This window comes from Camellia sinensis, chromosome 6 (assembly GCF_055761805.1).
Source record: "Camellia sinensis isolate YWXY chromosome 6, ASM5576180v1, whole genome shotgun sequence".
Taxonomy (NCBI): domain Eukaryota; kingdom Viridiplantae; phylum Streptophyta; class Magnoliopsida; order Ericales; family Theaceae; genus Camellia; species Camellia sinensis.
In genome coordinates, this window is record NC_138966.1 from 16388021 (window position 1) to 16401166 (window position 13146).

Genomic DNA, 13146 nt, shown 5'->3' on the forward strand with positions numbered 1-13146 from the left:
CCGACTAAACATTTAGTAGCCAAAGATGGGGACTTTCGGCGACTAAATTTTTAGTAGCCAAAAAAGAACTCTTTGCCGACTAAAATTTTAGTAGCTAAAAAGGTGGGACTTTAGGTGACTAAAAGTTTAGTCGCTGAAAAGGGTTTAATTTAATGTAATGTCCAGCCTTTTGGCGACTAAATATTTAGTCGGCAAATGAATACATTTGGCGAATAAAATAATTTTAGTCGCTAATTAGCTTTCCCGACTACTCTTCGGCTACTAATTTTGCGACCAAAAAATTTAGTCGCTAAAGCCCTTTGGCGACTAAAAATTGACTTTTGGTGACTAAAAATTTAGTCGCCAAAAGTGAAAATTCATGCATGCGTTTTTGTTAGTGATAATGTTTAAGGTAATGGCAACCAACAACATAATTGGATAAAAATGGCGACCGATCAACCGATCAATTATTCTTCGAAACTTGGACTAAATTGATAGTAATGATTACGCTTTTGACTACTACTAATTGATTGGGAACTATAAATAAGTTGGGAATTAATTGGTTTAGTGTGGCTTATGAAAACTAATATCCCTACAATCAATTGTACAATCCATTGTGATTTTTGAACCTCCCTTATATTCTGATAGATTGTACAATCAATTAAATAACAATAGGATAAACACATACCAAGGATTGTATAATCCATTGTGATTGTTCAAAACCTTGGTTACTAATTGATTGTATAATCAATTGTGGTCTTTGAACCCAATCGATTTTGCAATCAATAATGATTTTTCATTCACTCTTATATACTATACCAATTGATTACACAATTAATTGTGTTTGAAATTTCAAAAGTTATGATGCTTTGTTAATGTTATGATTTTCGAAACAAAATTACAATCAACGTGCTATGTTATGATTCATTGGTAAAAGTTATGATATTTTGTTAATGTTGTTATGATTGTGAGAAAAAAAGTTATAATCAACATGTTATGGTTATGATTCATTAAAAAAAAGTTATGATTTGTATTACCAAAAGTTATGATTTGTTATGTGAATCATAATAAAAAAATGTTATGATTCAAATCTTACGATAATTTGTTGGAAATAACTACATTTGTTATGAGTCGTTGTTGTGTTGTTATGATTGATAATGTCTTTGTTATGACACTGTAGTGTATATTATGACATTGTTATGATTCATTGTAGTAATTGATATGATATTTGAAAAAAGTTATGATTCTTTCATGTAACTTGTTCGATGACCGATTTAGTAGGTCACTTTTTATGACGTGGCATAATATAGACCACACAATAAGTGCACATTGTAGACTTTTTCATAATAATATTAACTGATCTTACATAACATTTCTTGAAATTTATTTAAAATATGAAATCTATAAAGAGGGTTCTTAGCATTTTTCGATAGGGCAATTTTAAAAGAGAATTATAAATTTTAAATCACATATTAAGGTCTCGTTGTCAACTATATATTTTATTAGTCTAAAAATCAAAGAGTTATTATAAGTTATTAATCATATAACTTTTTTTTAAAATTTTTTTTTGTATGTTTTTTTAAAAAATCAAAAAATTATTAAAATAGCCTATTTCTAAACAAGGTCCAAATCAACTTGTATCACATATCAAATCAATTTATGATTAGCGGACAAATTAGTGCAAATTAGACGGTGATTTAGCTGAGTGGACGGTTTGTTGCATAGTAGTCTTTATAACGACGAAGGGCAACTATTGTGAGGTGAGAGCGAGCCCATGGTAGGAGATTAGAGCCCTTTCCCTGACTGTTAGATCGGAACACTAAAAGATTCATGAAATTCAACAGCTGATCAATTACCTACATATGGTGTAGATTTCGAAAATTAATTAATACAATCAACGGCTATAAGGTTCGGATCATAGTAAGAACTTAGGCGTTGTTTGGTTTGTATTTTGAGAAATTATTTAAAAAATAATTTTGTAAAGAAAGTTTAAAAATTTATTTAGTTGTATATTTTGAAACTTGTTTTAAAATTTTGGATAATTTGATATTCTTTTATCATTGAATAGATGGATTATAATGCCCCCAAAATAATACAATAAAGATAACTCATATGCGGAATAAATATGAGAAACAACATACTTTCTTATATTAGAGTTCATTGTTTAACAAGAAGTTAAATGCCATATAGGCTTACATTTTCCAAGTCATTGTTTGGTTACACAAACTGAGTCTCGTTCATTGCATCTTAAGCCCTTGGCTTTACAAATAACCAACATACACACAACAAGACATAATTAAGAAGCTTTTGCTTCCTGAAAGTCCATCCACGCTATTGCCTTGGAGGAAACATCTCACCTGCATCTGAAAATGGTATTCCCATATAGGGTGAGCCAACAGCCCAGTAGAAATAATTTAACACAATATATGAGGTTTAGCAAAGGTATAAATACCATGTGCATAAACAATACCGATACTAAGACATCCACATGGCCTGCATATTCATATGCCACTAAGACCAAACCTCATTTCATTTTTTTTCCTTCAATTCATTTTCAGTTCATATATGCTACTCAATTCATGAGTTAAATTCGTTATCTTTCAACAACCAAAATGAGACTACAACTTAATGGTTTTCCAATTATGCAAAACACACATAAACACTTCAAACTTTTCATTTTGCGAATATTTCGTCCGAAGGAATTGGCACCCATTTATATATAAATTTTCGGGTCTTTCACCCAGGACACTCCAGCCAACTTGCTTTAAATGGAGTCCATCCCTTTTCTTCTTCCAAACAAATATACATATGCAATGTATTTATAAACATAATCACATATGGAGTACATCCCCTTTCTCCTCCCGATAAACATACATATGCAATGTATTTATAACATGGTCATATTCAATGACACCAACAATGGATTAGCATTAAATCACCTAATCCTCATGTAATTTCTACAACAATCATAGCTATCCTCCACCGATAGCCCAATGCAATTATTTCCAAAGAGATGTTCAATATCAGAATAAATAGTTTATTCAAAACTTCCATAGGTGAGATAATATATATCCAATATCACCATTTATAACCACAACCTTCCAATTTCACATTTTAAATGTTAATCCCAATTATTTATGCAAAATAATGATTTAATCAAATTAGGGAAAAAATCCCCTTCTTACCAAATATCAACCCAAACACCAAAAACAACTATTTTGACACAACATGATCTTATATTCAAGCCTTATACTCATTTACCTCATATTCATCAAAAACCTCTCTTTTCCATATAACACCAAAATCTTAGATTTGTTCAAACCACAACCAAATCTCATCATCTATACACAATAGCAAATAACTAAGCTAAAAACCATATTAGAGTGTAGAAAATCCCTACCTTAAGTGGAGAAGACGGGCAAGCAAGATCGAAACTCCAAAGATGATGAAACCAACTCTTATTTGGATCAACACGAAGCTTTTGAAACCCTCTACCTTATTCTCAAAGACACTAGGGTCAAGAACACAACGGATCTAGATGAAATCTTAGAGAGAATGTGTATTCTAGAGAAAGAGTATGAAAACCTACATTTTTGGAGAGTTTTAGAGAGAGAGAGAGTGAGCTGCCAAAGTGTTCTGAAATATTTCATTCACGATCTGATATAAACAGGCTCGCTCGAGCGAATGAGTTGTCGCTCAAGCGACTAGACAGAACAAGTTGCCTCGCTCGAGTGCAAGAAGCGTCATTTGAGCGTAGAATGCAAAGCTTCAGGTCTGTCACCAACGTAGATGCACGCTCGAGCGCAAGAAGCCTCGCTTGAGTGAAGAAACAATTTCACAAGGCTCGCTTGAGCGCAAGAAGCCTTGCTCGAGCGAAGAGGCAAATTTCTGGGCAACAAAGTTTTGGAAAAGCAAGCAACCAACCTGTTCCAAACACACCACTATAACTCGATAGCCAACATAAAGGGGATACAAGGGAAACAAGACATGAATAACCATTCAAAGTCATACCAACCTAAGTCCGGAACACTACAAATGACGGGTAGAAACCTAGGTTGCTATAACCTCCCCTCTTAAAGAATTTCGTCCCGGAAATTACAAATCATGTTTTAGCCAATTTCCAAAATGATTACCAACAACATATACAATGCTTCCAAGAGTGATACAACACCCACAATATTCCATATTCTCAAAACATATGCAATGTTTATATTGAATCCATGTTTTTCCCAAACAGTTATATCATATACAATGTTCTTACAAGTTCAAACATATACAATGCTTATACTTTTCATTAACACAATTAATTTCTCAATACATGCTCATGCATCAACAAACAAATCCGGATATTTCTCTCAGACTTCTAACCCAAGTTCCCAAGTTGCTTCCTCGACCCCGTGATGTTTCCACAATACTTTTACCAAGGGAATTGTCTTGCCTTGCAAGACTTGATCCCGTCTATCCAAGACTCTCATTAGTCTCTGCTCATATGAGGCATCCTTATCTACCTCTAAGTCAGTCCAATCCAATACGTGTGATGGATCCAGCTTATATTTCCGTAGCATACTAATATGAAACACGTCATGAACTCCGAAAAACTGTGGCCGTAACACCAAACGATAAACAACTTCCCCAATCTGCTCAAGGATTTGAAAAGGGCCAATAAACCGAGGGGATAACTTCCTGCTCTTCCCAAATCTCATCAAACCCCTTCTAGGTGATATCTTCAAAAAGACATGATCCCCTACTTTAAAAGACAAAGGTCTCCTCCTACGGTCGGCATAACTTTTCTGGCGACTCTGAGCCGTAGCTAACCTCTTACGGATAAGTACTACTTTCTCCGTTGTTTCTCGAACCAACTTTGGACCTAACAAAGGTGCATCACCCACCTCAGCCCAACATACAAGGGATCTACATGGTTGACCATACAAGGCCTCAAACGGTGCCATGCCAATACTCAATTGGAAACTATTGTTATAGGCAAACTCCACTAATGGTAAATGCCTCTCCCACGAACCCTTAAAGTCAAGGACATAACCTCGAAGCATATCCTCAAGAATCTGGATAGTACGCTCGGACTGCCTGTCAGTCTGAGGATGATACGCAATACTAAAGGTCAATTTAATGCCCAAGGCACTTTGCAAACTCTGCCACAACCGAGTAGTGAAACGCGGATCTTTATCTGACACAATCATCACAGGGACCCCGTGCAACCTCACTATGTCCCTAATGTACAAATCGGTGAGATAATCTACTGAGTCACTCACACGCATGGGAATAAAATGTGCTGACTTAGTCAAATGGTAAAGTACCACCCAAATGGCATCATTACCCTGTTGAGTCCTTGGAAGACCCACAACAAAATCCATCGTGATATGTTCCCACTTCCACTCAGCTATAGGCAAGGGTTGTAACAAACTCGCTGGCCTCTGATGCTCAGCCTTCACTTGTTGACAAGTAAGGCACTTTGATACAAACATAGCCACATCCTTTTTCATACCTCTCCACCAAAACTGGCAACTAAGATCATGATACTTCTTTGTGCCTCCCAGATGCACCGTAAGGCGCGAATGGTGAAACTCTCGGAGTACTTCCTCTCGGAAAGACTCTAGCACAAACAAACGGTCATGGTATCTCACACTCTGGTCGGGATACACAATCAAACCTTTTTCTACTTTCCCATTGGAGATCTTCTCTCGGAAAGATTCCACCTCAAGATCACCCTTTTGCGCTTCCAACACTCGATTCACAAGTGTAGGTCGTGCAACTACTGAAAACAAAGCTCCAGACTCAACAGACTCACCCAGATGCAAGTCAAATTCACCGAGAGTACCCAACATTTCCCATTCTCGAATGGCGATAGAAGCCACACTACTAATAGGCTTCCTACTCAAAGCATTGGCCACTACGCTGGCCTTACTCGGATGATAATGCAATTCAAAGTTGTAATCCTCTATGAATTCCATCCACCTCCTCTGTCTTAAATTCAAGTCCTTTTGTGTAAACAAATATTTCAGACTCTTGTGATCAGAGAACACTTCAAATTTTTCTCCATACAAATAGTGCCTTCAAATTTTCAAGGCTAATATCACCGCTGCTAACTCTAAGTCGTGAGTAGGGTAATTCCTCTCATGTATTTTCAACTGTCGCGAGCCATAGGCCACTACTTTCCCTCCCTGCATCAATACACAACCTAGACCTTCCCGTGAAGCATCCCAATAAACTGAATAACGCAAACCCCTCTCTGGAATAATCAATACTGGAGTAATGGTGAGTCTAATCTTAAGCTCTTGGAACAACTTCTCACAAGTTTCACTCCACATGAATTTGATTTCTTTTCTCGTCAGCTTAGTCAAAGGTGAAGCTAACCTAGAAAAATCCTTCACAAACCTACGGTAATACCTGGCCAACCCCAAGAAACTACGAATCTCGAAAGCATTCCTAGGCTGTGCCCAATTTTGTACTGCCTCTATCTTGGATGAATCTACACTCACCTCTTCCCCGGATACCACATGGCCTAAGAACTTAACTTCACTCAGCCAGAATTCACATTTTCCAAACTAAGCATACAGTTTGTGAGCTTTAAGTAACTCAAGTACTACTCGCAAATGTTCCTCGTGTTCCTCATCAAAAGGTGAATAAATCAGAATGTTGTCCACAAAGACAACCACAAAACGATCTAAGAACTTCTGAAAGATTCGATTCATTAAATCCACAAACACCGCTGGTGCATTGGTTAGCCCAAAAGGCATCACAAGAAACTCATAATGGCTATACCAGTGGGCTATACCGCTGGTGCATTGGTTTGCCACTCTCAAGTGGGCTTTAAAACTCGCAATCAATGAATTGTTCCAATTCAAGTAATCCAACCTTCACCCACAGGCATTCAGGCAGTTATATCACATAAGCAGTTAGCCTCATAGCAAGCATGCTATCATGGCAGTCACTCACACACATGCAAGGATGCTAAAGCATAAGCACTTACCGAGTACTCCGAGCCAAAACAAATGCTATGTTAGAAATCAATGCATGATCCTAGCTATGTCAAGAATGCCTAATGCAACACATGCAAAATGCAACTAAGATAGGCTCAGCTATTCTAAAATGTCATGTGAAATGCAACTTAATACATGTATTCAAACAGGAATTGAAATACAATGCAATTAGTATGATGCGCCGAGCCTGGTGTATGCAAGACAGATGAATGGATGCAAACATGCGAGCATAAGGATGCTAATTGAAACATGCCCTAAAACTAACCATCGTAAGCTGATAAATAAAAGGGAGAAAGAAATAGGGGTTGGAAGACATGCATCACACACACGCACACTTATTTACAACAGTTGTGCCCTCTCAACGGAGGGTCCGAATGAATAATACAGAACTAACTAGCTAATCTAAGCTAATCTAATTAAACTAGTTATTACACACGAAATGAATAACAAGCTACAGCTAATTATCACACAACTCTAATTAATCAACAAATTAACTAAGTAAGCAATTTAAATAAGCATGTAAACCAAATGAAATAGGCTGCCTCAGCTCTGCTTTGGATGACAAAGGATGCATGCATGCTCGAGTTGCCTTGTTCAGAAATCCCTCGCGACGCCCCGATTTGCCTCTGTTTGCAATTGATCTCAGAAATTTGCACTAAGCTCCAGAGAGAAGAAACTCCACCTTGGGAATCTGTAGGGATGTTGCCGACCAGATATTGGTCTTGGAGACCACCAGCCGACCACTTTTTGTGGTGAAAACCAGAAAAAGTGGTCGGCCTGCCACTTTATCTGGTCGGCCGACCAGTTTTTGCTGCTGGTTTCTAGTTTTCTGCAATAGAGAGCAAGAAAGGGGCATGGCAAAGTATTTGCAACACATATATGCACAACCACCCTCCCTATCATTACACCAGCTCAAGGGAGTATAGTTCTCGACCCTCGGGCCATCAATCACGCATCTCGATGCATGATGGTCAAGGAGCCAAATTGCATAACTCAATATGAAATGAATGCACACATGAACATATAAAGCCTAAAACTCCATCATGTATAGTCAAGAGTGTCGGTGACCGAGAATTGAGGCACGTTTCATCACTTGGAGTATGAAACGTCCCTCGTTTCTCGTGTTTGGACTAATTCCTATTCCAAACACAATGCAACAAAACATGGCATACCCAATGCGGCTCCAGCATGCAAACATGCAATGCAACAAAACAAGCATGCAAACAACATGCAAGGGACAAGCATGCGAACATGCAATGCAATGTAACTTAGCATACTCAACGCCAATGGCATGCATAATGCACAATGCTAAGAACCACATGGCCCGCTCAATGCAATGTGACATGATTAACTTAACAAAGCTAATGACATGCAAATTATGCTAATGCATGTGTACTCAATGCAAGACAACATAAGCATGCAACAATATGAACAACAACTAGCATACACAATGCGAACGGACATGGCATACACAATGCAATGAACCATATGGAATATACAATGCTCGATGGACTTAAACCAAATTGGACTGACCTCAGTCATGCCCAAATCAGTGGCCATAACACCAAGACTAAGGCATCAAAAGGCAAGACACACATGCACACATATTGGTCCACAAGCTAGGCAACAAGAACACAAACCTTAGGGGCACTCAAGGGGTGACAAAAGTGGGAGCATGGCAAGTCTATATGCTCTAAAATTACATGCAAAGTGAAGCCATATCATGCAAATAGCTCAAATAAAGCATGCCAAGAGACTTGAAATACAAAGCTAGCAAGGGCTTTACACTACAACCATACCAAGCAATGCTCAAATGACCTAAAGCACTCAAAAAAGACCTAATGCAGGTCAAAACAGTGGCTGAAATGATAGCATGCTAAGCAAGAAAAAGCATGCCCAAATGATGGCTCGCAAGCAAGGCACAAAGCTCAACTCTCAAAAACAATTAAAGAGTGATAAACACGAGAGTATGACAAAGATATAAGCTCTGAAATTCCATGCCAAATGATGCCAAGGTATGCAAACATCACAAATATAGCATGCTAGGGACCTCAAAACTCAAGACTAGCCAAAGCATTTGCACTATAACTATACAAAACATGAGTGATATGACCATGGCAGCCCAAAACAGTCCTAGAGCAGCCCAAAATATGCTCGAATGATGAGCCAAAACATCATGCATAGAAAACTAGTAAGCAAGATTTGTTCTACAAGTACATGAGCCACTCAAGAGACAACCAAAACAGCTTTAGACAGAGTTATGACATGCCAAATGATGGTCAAAAACCCACTGAAATGGAGTCAATACATGCTAGCAAGACATGCTACTTTGATGGGCCACAAATGGGATTACACTACACATACCAGATGCATGCACAAGGTGACCAAACCAGCCATGGACAGACTTAAGGCAGGTCCTAAAAGTCACAAAAAAGTGCCTGAACCAAGCCTCAAAAGTAAAGGGATACATTCTCCTTTGATAGGCCAAAAATGCAAGCAAACAAAACCAAAAGAGAGGGGGTCACCCCCCTCTGGTTTTAGGCCTCAAAACCACATGCCTACCACTGAAAATCCACTGGATTTCAATGGCTAAAAGGCCAAACAAAGACTAGCTCAAAGGCCTTAAGGCATGGCTCAAAACAAGGCTAAACAAGGCATGCAAGAGGGTAGGAGACCCTAAGCACCCAAGAGGCCTTAAACAAACATGTTAAATACTAAAAAATAAAGCTTTTTTCAGTTTAAATTTAATCCATATGAAGCATGAAAATATGGCTAAGAGTGTAATCAAAATAGAGCTTAAAAAAGGGAAAAAGAGGGTTACCCTTGAAGCACTGCAAAACCAGCAGATTTCCTGAGCCAAAACCAACTTTTGAGCTCCCACAAGACCCTCCAGCAACTCAGCAACAAGGTAAGAGTGTTTGGCTAGGAGGTTGTAGTGCAAAAGTGAAGGAATAACACTCTTTAAGGCACAAAATATAGAGGGAGAGAAGAATATAGAGAGGGAGATGTATGTATATGCCCTAAGCCAACTTCAGAACTTGAGACAAGAGAGAGAGCCTTTCCTCTTATAGAAAAACAAGCACCAAGCTTGTTGAAGAAGTTTGAAGCTAGATGCAATCCCTCTATACACGTGTATGGAGGATGCAATCAGTGCACTCCAGCTGGCACAGCTGGCATCCACAACACCTGTAGAATATGCAGGAAGGCCACTGACCAGTTAAAGTGGTCGGCCTGTTACTTTTTCTGGTCGGCCGACCACTGGCAGGAAAATTCTGCTTTCCAGGTCCAACTTCAAATGGCCATAAATCCTTTATATGGACTCCTTTTCAGGTCATTATTGTGTCCAAATTGAAGCCCCGGAAGTAAGATTTCCAATGGTGGCAGCCTTGAATCAAAATTCCAACTGTGAAAAAAGTTATGCATGTTTTGGTGAAGCCGCGCAGTTTTGGTCCTACCCGGATTCATGCCGAACTTCTCCCAAACTAGTTTTCTTCTCTCCTTTCCTCTTTTCTTCAACTCCAAACCCCTAAAAAAAGTGTTTTGAAAGATTTTTCAAAGATTTCATCTCTCTTTCATTCATTTTCACTTTGTCCTTGCTCGGTTTACCGAAAAGCGCGACATTTAACAAAATACGAGTGTCGGAACATCGTAGAAACTTTATTTTCAAAACATTTTGAAAGAGAGGGTTTCTAGGTCTAAAATATTTTGATCAAGATTGTTTTGGTCCAAAAGGGGTATGAAGTTGAGATTTGTGTCTCTCCTTGCCGAAGAAATTGAACTTTTGCCCTGCACACATTTCTCCACCAAGTAAACCATTAGTAGTGCCCAAGTCTTAAGGGCGGTCAAAAATGGGGTGTCTACAGTTGCCCCTCTTTGAAAGAACTCAGAAGTCAAGAAGTGATGGGAGTGAATGTCAAAGCCCAGAGACGACCCATTTTTGACAAGGCCGAAAACTTGGACAGACAAACAAAATACAGATGTAGTTGGTTGAACCCACAGGCTGCCTACGTATCCCTTTGCAAGGAATCAAACTAGCGTAGTTCAGGGGCAGGATGCAAAATGCTATGCAGGAAGATTTTGATAATTGGACTTATATGCTACGCGAAGCCGATTTGGGTGGTGCGAACAGACAGGTGCACCTGCTATTGTTAACCGATTTTGATAATTGGACTTATACGCTACGCGAAGCCGGTTTGATAATTGGACTAATACGCTACGCGAAGCCGGTTTGAAAATTGGACTTATACGCTGCGCGAAGCCGGTTTGAAAATTGGACTTATACGCTACGCGAAGCCAGTTTGATAATTGGACTTATACGCTACGCAAAGCCGGTTTGATAATTGGACTTATACACTACGCGAAACCGGTTTGATAATTGGACTTATACGCTACGCGAAGCCGGTTTGAAAATTGGACTTATACACTACGCGAAGCCGGTTTGAAAATTGGACTTACACGCTGCGCGAAGCCGGTTTGAAAATTGGACTTACATGCTGCGCGAAGCTAGTTTGATAATTGAAGTTACACGCTACGCAAAGCTGGTATGATAATTGAACTTATACGCTACGCGAAGCCGGTTTGATAATTGGACTTATACGCTGCGCGAAGCCGGTTTGATAATTGGACTTATACGCTGCGCGAAACCGGTTTGATAATTGGACTTATACGCTACGCGAAGTCAGTTTGATAATTGGACTTATATGCTACGCGAAGCCGGTTTGAAAATTTAGGATTTATGCAATGCAATGGACATTCTAGATGATGTAGTAGTTAGGAAACGAAGGTACCTTACAGGGGCAATTGGCAATGACCTACCTCATGCTGCTGGGGACCTTCCCCTTCTTCTCGGTTGAACCGCAGGTACTACTTTTCTCTCTGACTATGGTCGCAGCTTTCCCTATTCTCCAACAGGGTGACAGACTAGGTTGGTTCAGTATTTAGAATTGAGGTGCATACATATGCTATCTCAATCTATGGGGCTGCCATACAGATTTCAAGCCGAGGATATACCCCTGGGTATTTAAACCAGACTTTAGTCTTGGAAATCCTGAATCTTTGCGTTTTAGGCATGAGCCATTCAAACTCTAGTTTTCACCGTCTCAGTTGGTCTCCTAGGAACTCACCGCAAACACAGGCAGGTGGCTATACCAGACCACCGGAAGTCGTTCGGGCACGACAAACACCAAAGGAATTGCACCTTTAGAGGATTTAAGGTCTCCTAGACCAGAATAAAATAGATATGATGCAATGGATGTAGCAGATAGAGCAATAGATGCAAATGGGGTAATGCACTCCAACCACGCTGGAATCGTGAGAGGAGGAAGAACAAAGAAAACCAATTAGGAGCGCGTTCCACGCAACCGGAGATAAATTCCAAACACGCTGAAATCGTGTGAGGAAGGGGACACTTTAACCACGCTGAAATCGTGAGAGGAGGAAGAACAAAGAAAACCAATCAGGAGCGCGTTCCATACAACCAGAGATAAATTCCAAACACACTGAAATCGTGTGAGGAAGGGGACACTCTAACCACGCTGAAATCGTGAGAACAGGCCTGAAAACAACCGCCTAGGTGCATACACAATGCAACCTGAGATGAAATCCAAACACGCTGAAATCGTGTAAGGAAAGGGACACTCAAACCATGCTGAATTCGTGAGAGGAGGCCTGAAAACAAAATTCCCAAGCGCGTACACGACGCAACTTGGGATAAATTCCAAACACGCTGAAATCGTGTGAGGAAAGGGACACTCAAACCACACTGAAATCGTGAAAGGAGGTCCGAAAACAAACCGCCCAGGTGCGTACACGACGCAACCTGAGATAAATTCCTAACACACTGAAATTGTGTGAGGAAAGGGACACTCAAACCACGCTGAAATCGTGAGAGGGGGTCCGAAAACAAACCGCCCAGGTGCGTACACGACGCAACCTGAGATAAATTCCAAACATGCTGAAATCGTGTGAGGAAAGGGACACTCAAACCACGCTGAAATCGTAAGAAGAAGCTGAAAACAAAATGCCCAAGTGCGTACATGATGCAACCTGAGATGAATTCCAAACACTCTGAAATCGTGTGAGGAAAGGGATATTCAAACCACGTTGAAATCGTGAGAAGAGGCCTGAAAACAAAATGCCCAAGCGTGTACACGACACAACCTGGGATAAATTC